A 17,106-nucleotide genomic window follows, 5' to 3' on the forward strand; every position below is an offset into this window, starting at 1 on the left:
TTCCTATCACAGTATATTAGAGGTTAGAAGGGACCTCAAGAGATCATTAGGTCCAACCCCCCTGCCAAGTCAACTCAGGAAAAACCGTACAGTCTGATTTCTAAAACATACACCACAGAGCAATATGTAAGGTCTTCCTGGTTTTCTTCCCTTTCAAGTCACCTTCAGGCAGACCAGCAATCTGGCTGCCAACTTGATTAAAAGCAGTCTTTGAATTAGGAAGCCAGTAACACCATATGTTTCTCAAAGTAAGATAGCCAGAGTGAGAATTCAGATGATGATGTTTCTTCAGCTCTTTTTTGCTGGGTGTCAATTTTTTTTTCTCCTAGACAAACCTTATATTGCATTGCTTCTTCTGAAACAAGAATTAAAACTGTTAAAGCAAGACAAAGCTGCTGAGCACCGAAAAAAAATAAAGACCTGACAGAGACATACTGACCCAAAGACAAATCTAACATGTATTACAAAAGAGTTTATTGACTGCATAGTAAATAACAGGAATTTTAATTTGTGGGGAAGACACCCAAAAGCCTCTCAAGCCCTGGAGGGACAGCTCCTGACAATGCCCATTGACAATGATGGGCAGGACAGCTCTAGAGAAACAGCAAGAGAAGCACAACACTGGGCAAGGGAAGGGAGAACGCAAGAGGTCTCCACGATTATGGGGGATTGTGCAAAGCGCAAAGTAAAGGCGAAAATTCAAAGCAAATTTTAAGACTTCAGACAAGCACATTACGAACAAAGCAAATGATGCTCTGATGGAATGGTGAGATAAGCAAGGAGACCTGCAATTACTTCATTTTTTTCCATCTCCCTGGACAAGCTCATACCTTTCCATAACTCTAATTCCAGAGAGAGCTGCAAGCAGCCAAAGCAACGGTACTATACTGAAATTTAATTTGCAGATTTCTAATGTGCCAAAATCGTCAAATTTTAAATCTTTTCCTTACGCAAATTATTCTGTCATTAAAAAAGCAGGAAGTAATAGACAAACAAAACCCATGCTTCAGTTTAAATGCAGCATTCCCCAAAGACTCACTTGGCCTTTTGACAACTGGGAAGCTATTACTCCTCAGATACATTATTTAGTGATCATCCTATTAAGCAGATTTTTTTTGTTGGTTTGTTGTTTGGTTTTGTTTTTTTAATTTTGCACGCTCAATCACTAAAAAAAAAGGAGAAGACCTACAAATACTAATCTATTAAGGTCACTTACAGTTCAAGACAATTCTCTAAAACCTGTTTCTATTTGCCTTTAAAAAAAAAAAATCTGTTTTGAAGAGCCATAAAGCTGTGCTGAATGCATGCAGCAAATTCTATCTGCACCATAAGCAAACAGAATCCAAACTTGCTCAGCAATACCCATCAGCATAGGAAGCAAGTCCAGCCTGAAAGCATTCAGATCCAGGATCTTGTGTTTCAGCAGGACTGATAAAAAACCTAAACTTTTTAAAGGGTTCAGAAAACTTACCACTATTTATTGCAGTTTAACACTAGGAACAGACACTTTCCAATTGTTTCCCTGAACAGTTCTGCAAATATTAACCCATTTTTATCTGTAAAATCCTAAAGCTTAATACTAAGCAGTTTGTCACAGGAAATGCTAATTCACAACAGGTTTTAAAGGATAAATAAAGCTTAATTATGTTTTGGTAACACCAAAACTCTTCTTTATCCTAAAATCAACAAGCAAATAACTTATGCTGTATTTGCAACAATATTATTGTCTACAAAATCTCATATGGCCAGACACCACTGTATTCCCCTCTTGGTGCATGTTCAAAGGCACTGGGAGTTCCCAGGAGGTACAGAATTTAAATCCTGTGATTTGAACAGAGAATATCCGATCTGACTTCCTGCACATCACAGGCTATTACATTTGTCCTGTTCGCCATGATGAAGCCAAGTATCTTGTATCTACCTTTATATAAAATTAGTTGTGCAATCTTCACATCCAGGGTGGGGGGGGGAATCTATTTCTCTTCTCAGCTTGCCCCAAGCCTCTGCTTCAGAAACATTTTTCTGGTTTCCTATCTGAATGCCTTCCAGACAGGGTGATCAGTGTGCCTTTCCTTGTCCGGTATTTCCTCTTTGTGGAGATGACTAAGATGTTCTTCAGTCTTCCTTCTGATAAATTACTGGTTGTTTTTCTCATCTATTTTTACCTCCAGAGCTGTAATTGATTTTTTTTTTTTTTAATTACCTCTATCCATCAGACCCACTAATTCCTGTCCTGGCCTCAGCTTCCCACAAATCACATCTAGCATGCAACAAAGTAATCTCAAATCCATGCTGAGTTTACCTAAACTCACCACACAACACTTGATGAGTAGTTGTAGGGTGGGAAGAGGGAAAGAGGTCCAGGCCTAGGAAGAGTCAGGGGCAGGCAGAAGCCCTGCCGAGCACAAGGTGGACACTTCTGTCTTCACCCACCTTCCCATGGCCCATTTTCTATATGAGCTTCAGGTCTCAACATCCCTCCTTAAAATGAGGCAGACACTTAAAATCTCAACGTCAAACACTGAGTTTACAGAAAAAACAGACAACTCAAGACTCCTGTCTGCTCCTGTTGAGTCTCACAAGTCACCAGCACTATGTAAGTCACATTTTGTATTTTTGGTTAGAAAAGGAGTATATAGCAGCCTTTTGTTACTCAGAAGTTTTAAGTGACAGATTAATTAAAGCTTTCTTCCTCTCATCAGTTAAGAGAATTTCCTTAAAATGTGTTACAAACCATTGTGCATGCATTTATATCCAAGCATGCACAGCTCCGCTCAAATGAAAGTGGACAGCACAGATGAGCCCAAGCAATCTATGTTAGCCTCAATTTCAGAGCCTAGGTTTTGATTTTTCACTATCCCAAGAAGTTTCATGAGATTTAAACAGGAACTTGTAGAACTGGTATGGTAGCTATGAATTAATCTAAAGCTGTTTGACAAATCCAAATTCTCATTTAAATACATTTTCAGAAATAAACTGCAATTTCAAAGTAAAATGCTTTAATTTTACCCTGCTGTTTACTACTATTAAATTTTCTCTCCAAGCTCAGCTGTTCATGGGATTTTCTTGCAAACACCTCAGAAAGGTGTTAAGTCCTCTGCCCAAAGGAAAGACCCCTCTAAAACAGAGCAGGGACTCAATGAACCTGTCATCCATAGCAAGCCAGCAGCTCAGAGAACAGTGCCAACACAGAGCAATCCCTCCCTGAAAGCACAGCAGGAAACACCCATTGCAGCCATCTACCTTGCTCCCACCAACCCATCCTGTCTTGGCCATTCATCAAAATAAAAGTCTGTGACTCAACCAGGCAAGTGCTATTTTCACCACAGATGTCACTTTAACCTGGGATTCAAACAGGCCTGCCAGCCTAGCAGTGAAAGGTGAAACACTTCATCTCAACAGCTCAAAGATGTGATCACGACTATGAAGAAAAAAAATTCTGCCAGGAGAAACTGGCTTTTCAGGCATGAAGGCTAGCAGGGGAAAGTAAAAATTTCCCCACTTCTTCTATTACCACAATAGGAAACAAAAGAAGACAATGCCAAAGTAGAAACAAATCTAATCAGAAGTGAAAGTTTTCAAAACTCCCTCAAACCTCACATGTATTCTGTCCCTTATTTGGTCTTTGATGATTTTTTTTTTTTTTAGGCTTTTAAACTCCCCTTCTTAGTCTCCTGCTTAAAAATTAACTAATACATTCTAACTTTGTTTTATTGTTTGTTTTGCCTTTTTATTTTTAAAATTATGTAAAATCTGTCATTTTTATGATCACAGAATCACAAAATGGTGGGTTGGAAGGGACCTCTAGGGATTATCTAATTCAAATCCCCTGCTAAAGCAAGGTTACCTAGAACAGGTTGCACAGGAACAAGTCCAGGAGGGTTCTGAAAGTCTCCAGAGACGGAGACTCCACCACCTGTTCCATGGCTCTGAGCAATGGTAAATTGTATTCTTCTGGACACTGGGATTGCAGTTCTCATCTACAAATTGCTTGCAGTATAGTTCTAGAAACTAAACAACACTGAAAGAAAGAAAAGCTGGAGTTTCAAAATTCAGTTTGTTGTTACAAATTTAGATCAATATTATCCTTATAAGACTTAACAGAACCAGAGATAGAACTGGCAAAAGGAAACAAGAGACAAAATTATTATGTTGAAAGACATCATTAAAAGCAATTTTCCACACTTCACTTGCTTGAATACAAGCGTATTGTACTGGGTTTGGCTGAGCTGGAGTTAATTCTCCTCAGAGCATCTTTTTAGTGCTGTGTTTTGCAATCTTGTAGCTGGGTGTTGATAACACACCAGTGTTTTGGCTACTGCTGAACTGTGCTTTTCCAACATTTCCCTGCCCCAAGAGTACACTGAGGGGTGGGCAACATCTTGGGAGGCGACACAGCCAAGCCAGCTGACCCAAACTTGCCAAAGGGGTATTCCATGCCACATAATGTCAGCTCAGAAAGAAGAACTAAGTGAAAGAAGCAGCAGGGGGTATTTGTCAATTCCAACTGTCCTTCAGAGCAACTGTTACACATAGAGCCCTGCTTCCTGAGACTGACCACTGTCTACTGATGGGAAGCAGAGAATAACATATCTCTTTGCTTTTGCTTCCACACATGGTCTTTTGCTTGTGCTTATTATTATTATTAAATTGCTTCTATCTTATTACTGGCTTTTGAAATATTTTCCCCTCTCCCCTGTCCATCTAAGAAGGGGAGCGATAGAGCAGCTTTGGTGGGCTTTTGGCCCCCAGCCTGGGCCATACCACCATATGTATGCAGAAATGTTTGTGTTTTTAAGTTTTTCTCTCTTAAGAGAACTGGGCTGAGGACAGGCAAGGCACACATAGCAGAGCTGCAGAACAGTATTAAACAAGCTTCAAAACAACCCAACAGCTTCACATATGCTGCAGGTCTAGATATTTACGCTATGCATGCCCCAAACCCCCTCATTCCCATACCATAAGTACTCAACAATTAAACTATGATGAAGCAACATTCAGTGCATTTAAATTTACAACATCTATAAAAACAAAATCTCCAAAATAATTAACACTATTTTAAAGCTATGGCCTTTAAAGTCACACAGTTTTCTTCTCAGTTCACCTTCCTCTAAACAAGATGATATTTTTCACTGTTTACATAAATAAATATACAGACATTATATGGGATGTATATTAAAAAGAGCTATTTTCCCCCCAAGAAAGGAACCTAGAAGCCATGACTTAATTTACAAGGACCTTCAGAAATTTACAACAGAGCCAAACCTTTATTAACAACATCCAAAGAAAAAAATTAAAAGAAAAAGTTCCCCAAGTTTTCAGGTAACTCATATGGAACAAATGTAGTTTACATTACCTTTCAAATTATGAGAAAGCAGAATGCAATAAAACTACTTAATCATCTCAGTGCTCCATATTCCAGATCCAAAACCCTAGCTACAAATAAATTTATGTAACTCAGCATAGAAAGAAGTTGGCAGTTTGTCTCAAAACTGTATCATGGTATCTGACAAAGCAGGTGGGGCAAAAAAACACCTAAATAATCAGACCTTTGCAGAGTCCATAATTTAGAGAAAATTCAATTTTATGGGGTCAAAGCTTCAGAATGAGCAATCTCTACTTTAAGAAATGTGCTGATAAGGTAAGAGAAGCTTTGCTGCAGACACAGACAATGCAATAGCATGACAAGGAGACTGGAAATAACTCCAAAATCCTGTCCCACCTGTTTTTTTCTTTTTTTTTTTTTTTAATGTGCATCCATTGGATACCACTAAATTTTGGAGGTAGATGAGGATGCAATTTTCATCTTCACCACAAGAAAAAAAAAAAGGTGTATTTCAAAACTGTTAGCACCAAGTAACACTATCACCTAAATCTGGCCTGTGTATGTGTAACCTGTTTCTTAGTTTTAAAAACCTTGAGGTCCAATATTAATACAGTTCTGCAACAGTAACATTTTTGCTCACTCTATCCCCTGCCCCCATCTTGAACTCCTATTAGATATACTCTTTGTTTTACTAATTGCAATTCCAAAGGGAAATTATGCAAATCTTACAGGCTGACATACCAGACCACTCTGGCAGCCTGCTCCAAAAAGAAGCAATTCTTAAATGCTTTTAATGACAGGTACAACCAGTTTTGCCCCATTCCTGTCATATGTTATCTGCTGTGGTTGAATAGATAAGCTCTGCTCTAGGGAAAGAAAGACTAGAAAAGGATGAAAATTCCTATCTGGATTAGCTCAAAATGGGTCAGGGGGAACTGAATGGAGTTATCCATCCCTGAACAGCAGCTCCTTGGGGATTTTTGCCTTTTGCAGTGGCTTGACACTAACTTATAACAATCAGGAATGAATGAGGGGGGGCAGGTGTGAAATGATTACTTATGCCCTACTGCAGGTCAACAGAGGAAGGCAAAAGGACTAACACCTTAATTAAATGCTATTATGTAAACTTCAGCAAGTGTGGTTTCAGAGGTTGGTGCTCTTTTCCCAAAGAATCTGCCTGCTCTCTCAGATGGGCCAGTTCAACTGCTTGTGGCCATTTTCTGACTCAAGTCTCTGAAGCATCTACCAGAAGATGACACCTATGAAAAAAAGGCACAGCCTGTTTCTTTCATGACAGCACAAGACCATAAAACCAGGCTAGATAGGGGACAAAAAGCACTGAAAAGGCTGAGCTTACAGGGGTGGCCACTGGTGGAAGCAGGAAGAGCAGCTTTCAGAAGTCAGCTTTCTGAGCTTGGTCAGTTGCCAGCCGAATAGCAGTGTTTAACTTCTGTCTGAAAAAAGCAGTCGGATTACAAAACCACAAAGCCCACTGGGCTCACACACTCCTCTGCTTAAAGTTCGGCTGTCCCACAGTCCATGAAATGCCATCAGCTGACCAGATGGTTTGCTTCTTTTGGAAAGCCTTGTAAATCACTACAATCTACACTAACCCTCAAAAAAATCCTCAAAAGAAGATCAAGTTTTCCTGCTTCTGGGAGGACCATCGGGAAAACATGGCAAGCTATAAGTCTTCCTGCTCAGCTGAAGAAGTCATAGCAACACCCATATCTAGCTGCTCTTTCCTGTTTCTATTAATCAATGCAGGTAAGAAACTCAGAACTGTGAAATAGTGGTGTCCTTAGCTGATTTAAGGGTTTGCACCCTTCTAAAAAGCATCACTTACTAAAATATCTGAAGTTCACAAAACAATATATTCTTGTCAAGTGGACAGTGCATTTTGTGAAGCAATACAAGATACTAGCATTAATTAAACACTGTGGAGTGTACTGCCCCTTACTCTTATTTTCATCACCTTGACTTTTGTTTTGTCATTACTTGAATCATCGCTAAGTATTTGTTCAAAGTGCAATACCAAAACAATCTTTTATACTCCATAAGGCAAGGAGCTTGAGGTATGGTGGTTGTTTGGGGTTTTGCTTTGGGTTTATTTGTTTGGGGATTTTGTTGGGGTTTTTTTGGGTTGGCTGGGGTTTTTTACTGAACACTCATACATACACATATGCACACACTAATTGGCTGTCATTCAAATTGGTGCCCTTTGAACAGAGCAGTTATCCCCATTTCTTTTGTTTCTCTTCTGTTCTGTGATTCAATTCTCACAAGGATTGATGGCTATTTTCGGTAACTGGATACATCTCCAGAGCTTTTGGAACCTAGAGCAGAGCACCACAAGCTTCGACAAGCACGTAGGTCTCTAAAGCTTTTTGATAAAAATGAGGGGGGGGGGGGGGTGTTTGATTGTTTTTTAAAAGGACAAATATCCAGGTTTCAGAACCAATGTCAAACTGCAGTCAAGGGTGGAAACTTCACTTCTCTAGGACTGAAAACTCAAAATCACACACCAGTCATTGCTGGCTGATATTCTCTACTGGTTTGGTATCACCAAAAAGTACGTAAAATGTGTTTTGAAAACCTCAACTGTAAGCATTTCTGAAGTCAGGGAATGAGGGCAGATTCCAGATTGAGTTGGGAGAACCAGGACTCATCAGATTAATTGAATTCAGTTAAAAAACAAACAAACAAACCCAATAAACAACAACAAAAACCCACCACCACCACACACTCCAAAAAAAAAAAAAAACCCAAAACCAAAAACAACAGAGGGAAAATGTTGAGGTCTCTTAATTAAGAGGAGTCTTTTTGTCTCCAAATTATTCCAGGGTCAAGCTTATTATCATCACTGCTCTTGGCAATCTTCAGCCTGGCAGCAACTGTTGCAAATTCTCATCACAGGAGCATGCATGCTCTAACAGTGCACCAAGCTTACAGAATGTCATTCAGTATTTTTTTTCAATTTGCTTTAATCTTCTTACACCATGGGATTTTTTTCAAAAATCCCCTGAATTTAAATCCAGTAACACACAGCTCTAGACTTCAGTGTTAAAACCACACAGCTCACCTAACAACTTCAACGAACCTATTACCATATATAAAACCAATTACAATTTTTATCAGTAGCAGTCTAGAGCTCCATCTCTTCATTGTCTGGATACAGAAATATGTAAGGGACTATTGCTTTAATATAGTCTATACACTAATATAATGTATATACAAAGATGCAGGCATGTGGCAATTTTAATACCATATATTAAATATGCAAAGATATTGAAGATTCAAATACTTACTTGCATACACAGTATTGATACATCAGGTGACTTTAATGCAATATGTGTATACATATACATGGACATTTGACAGATATTAATCTTTATTAAATGCAAACCCAATCCTGGTTATTGCACACATTTTTTGGAAGATGTCACAGTTGTCAAAATGACACTCATTCAGAATATTCATCATTGAAGCTCTATATTAAAACTCGAGGCACTGTCTTAAAAACAAACGAATAACAATTTTGAGGTACATTTCAATGGAGAGGTGAATCAACTAAAATGTGCATGGAGCAGGTTGCTGAATGAGGTTGCACAGACTCTGACCATGGAGCTTGATTTTCAAGACCCAATAGCAGAAAGCCCTGAGCAACCCAGCCTGATCCCAGAGCTGGCCTTGCTTTGAGCAAGGAGTTGGACCAGAAACCTCCTGATGCATCCTGTGATCTCATCTACTAATTTCTTGATCAAGCCTCCACACCCAACAGCTTGTGTTAATTATTTTAGTGAGTCACCAAGAAAAAAAAAAAATCTATTCTGATTAGAAAAACAGCTGCCAATTCATCAAGAAGTTACTATAATCTTAATCCATTTCACTAATTGTACTATTGGAGAAGGACTGCCAATTAAAACAGTCATACATTTTATTCATATAGCCTGTAAAGCAAACTGTTTATTATCCTTTACAGTTTATTACACATGTGCAAAGAGAAAGTCAGGAAAAGCCACCAAAGATGATCCATACTTCTTGTAGGTTCACCATACAATTCAATATTGATCAATTAAAACTGATTAAGATCATGTGCACCTGGCATACAAACAGCTGGAAGGGAGGGGAAAGGGGGGAAAATTGTGAAATATCACAATCAAAATCACATTGCAAAGTCATTTCTAAAGGTCTGCTTGAAAACTAAACAATGAAGAAACACATTTTTTGTATCTTCTACTATATATATAAATACAAAAAATAAGAACCTATACAGCACTGTGTTCCCCACTTTAAAAAAAAAATCTGTCAAGAAACATACTTTTTGTCAACTCATCTTCTGAGGAGCAGCTTGCATGACATCAGTGTCTTAACTTGATTTCAGTCAGCTGGTAAACATCTCACTTCTAAACATGGAACTAGAGTAGTGAGCACAACAGGCATGGCTGAAACCCTGATAACTTCAGTGTGCTAACTGGGAGAAACCGGGATCATTCATGCAAATTCACAACAATAGTTACTTTCTGTTGCATATATCTACTGCAATCAGATAGATAATGAAAAGAGATTAAATGGGGAAATAGCTAGTGAAGAGTATGACTGTTTCACAAATTGTGGGAGCTCTTGGTCAATGAATCTTCTAGACCCAGTAAGTATGATTCACATGAGTGGCAGAAGCAACATGCTAAGCAACCACCTCACCAGAGCATCACTAAGAAATATTTCCTTTAAAGCTGCATAAATCATTATTAATCTACCTGTAATTTTAGAAAGGAATTCTTCATGTGTAACATCAGAAGAATTTGTCTTGCTCCTGCATTTCCCTCTTCCTTACACCATTCTCTGTAAAAGTAACCTACAGGTTCTTTGCTGCTTTCCAGAAAGCATTTTTTAAAATGGCAGGAAAAATGTTTCATTTCAGAGAAGAGACTAAAGATAATCTAATTGGAACATCAAAATTTCACAGTTTAGCATATGCAGACAGTTGAAGTGAAGTAAATGCATGCATATAACTCCCATTATGAAATATTTGAGTATTATAAAAAAAACCTATCACTTGTTCAAAACATTTATGGGTATCAAAACCGAAAAATGCCTGATCACGAGACAACCAGATGTTAAAACCTACTCCACTATCAAACATAAAAAAAAAAAAATTGGACAAATGCAAAGCCACAAATGTTAATATGAAATTGAGATTACAAGATTGGAAGCTTCTGCAGAAAGATCTGTAGCTATTTAAGCAAACGTTCCAAGGCAAAGGTAAAAAAATCTGGGTATCACTAAGGCAGACACCATTGCAGAGGTCTCTGAACAACAGACTCTGCCTTGAACGGTTTTGGTGCACAACCCATGCCCTATTTCTTGCAAGTACTTTTACAGTGGCATTGTCTACATGCCCCATCTGTAAGGTCAGGACTACAGGGACCCAGCAGAAATTACCGTTCCTCTCTAGCCTACGTACGGTCTCAACCGTAAAATGTTGTATTTTTACTTCAGCTACGCACCCAAGGCAGAGATTTTATTTTATTGCATTTAGATAACAAATCCTTGCGTCAAGCAGAGAAAACTCAAATTAATTTTGTAACTGGAAGCTTTAAACCTCTGGGCATCTTCATAACTGCTCGACTTGATATAACCTGCTCAATATTGATTGACACGATCACGCCTGGAGGACAGAACCTGTGGCTGGCAGCCTAGGCGGTGGGGACGTAGACCAAGTCTCCTCTCAACTGCCTGCTAATGGGAAAAGCACCTGAGCCGCAAGTCTGCATTCTTCTGCCCAAGGGGGAAAGGCTGTTGGCATTCACTTCACCACCACATATCCTCTGATGCCCCCTTGGCAAAAGCTGGGGGCTAATAGTCCAAGACGACAGAACTTGAGGTCTCAAGGCCGAGGTCTGGCAACCAGGGACCAAAGCAGAACAGAAGGCAACTCTCCTCTCCCACGCCTTTTTTTTCTAAGAGGGGAGCACTGACACAGAGCCCGCTCGGCTTCTCCACTGAGGTCCGGGCTTGCGGAGCCCTAGTGGGCTCCTCCTGGCTTCCCCGACCTCAACAGGAGCGGCGGTGCACTCACACCGCCGGCCGCAGCCGGGGCGTACAGGGAACCCCTCCCACCCCCTGCCCCACCCAGAGCGTCTCCAGGGAGGGTGCCGCCAGGTTGGGGGCGGGCAGAGCCGCCCCGGGTAGGGGAGGGCAAAGCAGGGGGGTGCCGCGGAGGGGCGCGGGATGCTGGCGGCCGCAGCGCGCACGGCGGCGCCTCTCTACTGCACTGCAGAGGCGCCATCTTCTCGCGCCTCCGCGCCGCTCTGCACCGACCCACCCGCGGGGGGGATGGTGGGGCGGGCACGGCGGCGGGCACGGCCCCGGCCACCGCCCCCGTCCCCCCCCGCCCGCATCCCCGCAGCCGCCGCCAGCCTGTCCCTACAGAGCTGCTGCGCCAGCCCGCGGGGAGCTCCCCACTGCCGCCCAGCACACCTGCATATATGTGCGCGATGCGGGAGGCACTGCCCTGCCCTCTATTCGGCAACACCCCCACAGGAGGCAGCGGTGCCCACAGCCCGGCTCTGCGTCTCCAGTCCTCACCCCGCGGGGGGAGCCCCCGAGTACTCCGCTGCCCCGCTCATAAAGTTTCCCTTCCCCCACCCGCGGCAGAGATACACCAGCCGAGGAGCCGGCGCCCTACGCACCTCCCCCTCCCCGCCCGGTTGGCGGCTCCGCCGCTCCTCCCCGCGGACCCCCACCGCCGCGCCAGGCGGCTCCGCGGGCGTCGGTCGAAGTTGACGGGGCAGCGCCCCGGCGGCATCAGCTGGGTCAGCAAAGGGATTCGGCTCTGGCTGTAGGGACAGCCCTGCCCATTCGAGTCCCGCCGCGAACACGCGTGGCGGGGGGCGTCGGCGTCAGGGGCTCATAGCCCGCTTACTCCTTACCGCCGCCACCCCCTCTCTCCCCCCCGGCTCGCCACCCCGCTCGGCGGGAGCAGCCCTATTGTTAAAGCGGCTGAAGGGCGACGGCAGCCAGGGAAGTAGCCTCCAGGCACCTGGCTGCCTGACGGACGCCGGCGATGCCCGTCCGCTCCACCGCGATTAATCCCATGCCGCAGGGGCGGCTGAGGGCAGACAAAGCCTCAAGGAAGCGTAGGAGGACGGCGGGGAAGCTCCCGCCCGGCTACCCCCTGCCCCACTTACCTCGAGAGCCCGAGCGGCGCTGGAGGCCAGCAGCAGGAGGGCTAAGTGCGGCAGCATCGCGGCGGCCGGCAGCGGGGGAGGGAGGAAGGGAAGGAGGGAGGCCGGCGAGACGCGGCTGGGTCCGGCTGTAAATCCGCGGGGTTGCGCCGCTGCCGAGAAGAGCGACTGAGCTGCGGCGGCACCAGCCGAGCGCCGCGGCGGAGCCGGTCAGCTGATGGGCCGGCCCGCCCCCGAGCGGGCGGTACGGCCCGGCCCGGCCCTCCCCACCTCACGGAGACCCCTAGCGGAGGCGCCTGAGCGGTGCAGGGTTGGCGGGTCCTTCAGCGCCGGCGGAACGGGTGCGGCTCGCCGCCTGCTATGGTCGTAATATCCACAGCTTGCCCCTTCTGCTCGATCCCCACGGCGCTGCCGCCCCCTCTGCGGGGTTAATCCCGAGCAGCAGGGCGGCTTCTCAGGACCGGGCCCGACGGGTCAGTGCGGCCTGGGGCCGGTGCCCAGACTATTCTTACACCGGTGGAGAGGAGGGTGTTGTCGTACCGAGAGTTGGCAACTGCAGCACCCGTCTCCTCCTTGGCCGCTCGGGCAACAACGGTAACCATTTCCAAAGCCGGGCCCGCCGCTGCAGGAAGCCCCCGTGGCCTCGATATACCAGCGCTTATCCGAAGCATGTCGAGAAATGCAGCTCCCATCGTTGCAGGGTGTTCACATACAAACAAACAAAAACCAACCAACCAAAAAAGCCACTGCAACCAAAACCCAACAAACAAAAAGCACACACAAAAAAAGGCAAGCCAAAACTAAGCAAAACCCATAAATGCTATCATATATGTGATTTAGAAGCTATTTAACAAATTCTGCCTTTTCTGGCAAGGTGGCACAGCAACTTGGGATCTTCAGGAGGTGATGATTAAGCTGTTTCTCCCAGGGGCTGTACCTGACACACCAGTACACACTCCTGAAGCCTAAGCCTCCTGCTGATCAGCCTAGGAAGACAGCTGTGGTCTCCTCGGTGTTCCTTTGTGCACTGCTAATTGCCAGACGAAGGTGAAATTTGTATGACTACTATTGATAAAGAAGGCATGCAGGAACATCAGTAGAGCTGAGGCTTATGGTAGTTGAACAAGGAAGAAAAACTAAAACGTGGGGCTTTTTCAAATAGCTTGTAATCAGGAGGCCAAAGCAAACTTTCTCACCTTCTCAACAGCAGTACAACTGTAAAGAGAGCTAAAAAAGACTATTAGGAGAGTTTTACATTGAAACAGGTGCTATTGTAGCCAAAATTCAGCATCACGCAGCCTGACCCATTTTGCAGCTGACACGTGGTCTCCTTCCCAGCATCTCTGCTCACATCAAGGCTCACAAGGTGGCAGCTGCTAGACCCATCTCATAATGGGGCCCTGCAGCCAGGCCACCTAAGGGGCAGGTGGTGGACATCTCCCCAGTGTATGGCTCGGTAGATGTGCTTGTGTTGCATTGTCCTCACTGCAGCTCTCACACTCATCTTCTATTGAAGTCAGCACTAAAATCCAGAGACTCAACCAAAACTGTGTCTGGATGTGGAAGGATGCTCACTGGGCAACAGCAAGCTGGACTGCTGTGTCAGGCAGGCTGTAACATGCGGTAAGAGACCTTAGGTCCACAGCATTTCACTCCCACAGCCAGACGCCAGAGTTAGAAGACCATTCTCATGCAAATATCTCGTGCAAGTGAAGGAACTAGAGATGTAGAAAGGTTTGGGGGAATTGCTTGAGTCACACTGAATCTGAGAGATCTCTTCACAGGCAGATAACAGATGAGGCTCCTCCCTAACCCTCCCAAACACAGAGATGCAAAGTATGTCCAGCAAGTGTAATTAGCAGGTGTCTTTAAGAAATGCACCTCCATGACACCAACCAGTCTGCAAATTAAAATTAGTTAAATAGCAACAATGACAGGCTTAGATATAATAATTTAATACTATCATCTGTTTGTTAGTATAATGATCACGTAGCTTTGAGGGGTTAGGAATGGGTTTGCTCTGCAAATGTTTCCAACCACTTGGCTTCCAAACTCAGCCTTTGGAAAGGCAGTGCCATGGTTGCAAATAAGTGACATCCTGCTAAAGCTGATGGAGGTCATTCAAAAACAATTCTTTCCAGAAACAATGGAGGCAATCAGAAGGAAGCTCTGTGCAAGTTCTCATCCAGCTGAGATGGATGGAAGACCAAAATAGATTTGTGTAACCCTTTTATTATAAGTTGGCTTGGTACTTCTTTGTAATCACTTCTTCCTAGTGCTAAAATCAAACAGTATTTCAGCTGCCACTTTTCTGGACAAGCCAAGCCTGCTTCCTTCCTCATGTTAGGCAGAGAGGCAGGCTGGAGGTCCCTTTTCCCCATGTTTAGGAGCGGGGCAGACCCATGGGATTGCACACCTTGGAGAGAAGGGAAGGCTTAAATCAATGGGTGGGAAAAAGTCAAAGCTGTAAAAGCCAATGACAGTACCCCAAAATCAGTAACAATATTTCTTAAGACTTCATTAAATTAGCCACACTGAAAACTCATAACTAAAGGCCCTTGAAAGCTGACTATAAAGTCTACAAAATTTGGTGATGACCTGCTGATAGAAAAAAAAAGACAGAGATTGTGTCCATTTTTTCCACTCTGTCTTCTTAAAAGATCTGTATAGAAGGTCGAATATACTTTTTCCTTTCTTTCTCTACTTTTTGTCTTAATATGAAAATTCAGTCCTCCCAGACCTTGGAAGCTGTCACAGCACCAACTACTAACTTACAACAAGGTGAACAATAGAGATCAACTTCCCAAAGAAGAAAGCAGAACAGGTTGGATCACAAAATGACAGAGCTTACATTCAAGTGTAATAAAATGCTCTCAGAAAATAATCCCGAACTATATACAGATGGGATTTTCCCTTTAATTACTAAACTTTGCTATTCAATCTTAATGCCATAACTTTTGAAGCATTGACCAAGTATGCATGTCAAGTTTCATTTTTGGCCACCTCTGTGCTCTGCTTGTGATTCTTTGTGTGCAAATGATGCCTAATATTATTTTACAGCCTTTTAATGTCACTATACTACATAGAAGGAAACATTGTTCAGCCCATACAGTTTCTCATTGAACACTCAGAAAGCAAGTGGACCTTATCCACAAATGCTGATATTGCTCTTCAATAGGCAATAAAACACTGCAGCCTGCTTCATAACCTAATTAATTTCAGCGGTAAATAAGCGAATGAGTATTTCACTCCACCTCTATTTTGCTGCCACACTTACCAAGAAACACATTGTCAGGTCTGATGTATATTTTGAACCCAAAAAGAGTCTGTTTTTTATTTCTTCAGCCTCCCTCATAAAACAGTAGCTCACTGAAGCAAAAGCAGTACTGCAACCCTTGGAAGATTCTTCAGTTACTTTTAAGCAATACACTTCCCCCTGATGTTCCCATGGATCTCGTAGCAGAGAATTGTAATGGAAGGATTTGCACGTGTTTTCTGAACCGGGACAGGCAGCCTGTGACATGGACACAGTGACAGCATTGCCAAATATCTCCGAATATGTACCAGTGGGTTTAGAGAATATATGCAGTTTACTGATGCTCAATGAATTTCTGATCATGGAGGCTTATTTCATTCACATCAACAAAATTAGTGTCATTAGTCCAATGGTCAGCTGTATTATTTATATTAGGGATAATTCCTCTGGCAGGTTCTTTTGGTACAATACTACAGCCAGCGCTTTCATGAAGATGATTTCTCCATTTGTTCTCAACTCTGAGGAGAGGGCTCCAAGTTGGCAAACTGGAGTTTTGGTCCAGACTTTGATGCTGACTCACTGTCTCCTTCTGGAGTCATTTCGCTTCAATGCACACCATTTTTCTTTACCAGGGACAATACTGCTTCTCTGCCTTTGTGATTCATGTAGGGAATAGAACAAAGCACCTGAGTTAGTATTTCCGAATGAAACTCTGCAAGTTAAAGACTTGGATCCTACCAAGCTGGCACCTTATGTGTTTGTCCCAGTTAAGGAGTTTTTCTGTACTCCTAAAACTATTACAGTGTAAACTACCAGATTTATTTCAGACAATTCCAGCAGGAACTAGTATTTTCAAATAGCTCAGCATTAATTTTAATGGAAAACCTTTAGGTTTTATGCTACACCTTGAATCACTGAAGGTATAATTAATCTGCACACTGTCACGCAAAGTGTCCTCTAGAGACTTTTTATTTTCCTATGGAGTCAGCCTGCAGCCCTGAGAAAGAGGCTTTCTAAATATTAATTCAAAATAGGAAAAGAGAGATTGTACCTAATCAACCCTACACAAGTACGTGCTGTTAGCAACAACAATGGGTACGGATATGATTTCAAATAGTGAACAGTTGATCCTTGTCTGAATTCTGCAAAGCACCTTCAGTTTTTGGCTTTTACAGATGCGGTACACAGTTAGGTACCCAGTAGCCATAGCGACCTACTCAAATGCAAATGATTTGTTCTGCATTGCACAGGAGTATTAAGAGTTGATCATATCTACTGGAGCAGGTACACAATACAAATGGCAGAGCCAAGCGAATAATGAAATCACAGTACAAAAT

General features: G+C 43.2%; 1 protein-coding gene across 1 annotated transcript in view; it reads right to left on the reverse strand.

Moving 5' to 3' along the window:
- Window positions 1–12,547, reverse strand: part of APP (amyloid beta precursor protein) — a 226,603-nt gene extending 214,056 nt beyond the window's left edge. Inside the window, exon 1 of the mRNA XM_054399752.1 lies at window positions 12,517–12,547. The gene's annotated coding sequence lies outside the window, so the exon portion shown is untranslated. The remainder of the gene's footprint in view (window positions 1–12,516) is intronic.
- Between the last annotated feature and the right edge of the window lie 4,559 nt (window positions 12,548–17,106).

The sequence above is a fragment of the Indicator indicator genome, chromosome 1 (assembly GCF_027791375.1).
Source record: "Indicator indicator isolate 239-I01 chromosome 1, UM_Iind_1.1, whole genome shotgun sequence".
NCBI classification, from domain to species: domain Eukaryota; kingdom Metazoa; phylum Chordata; class Aves; order Piciformes; family Indicatoridae; genus Indicator; species Indicator indicator.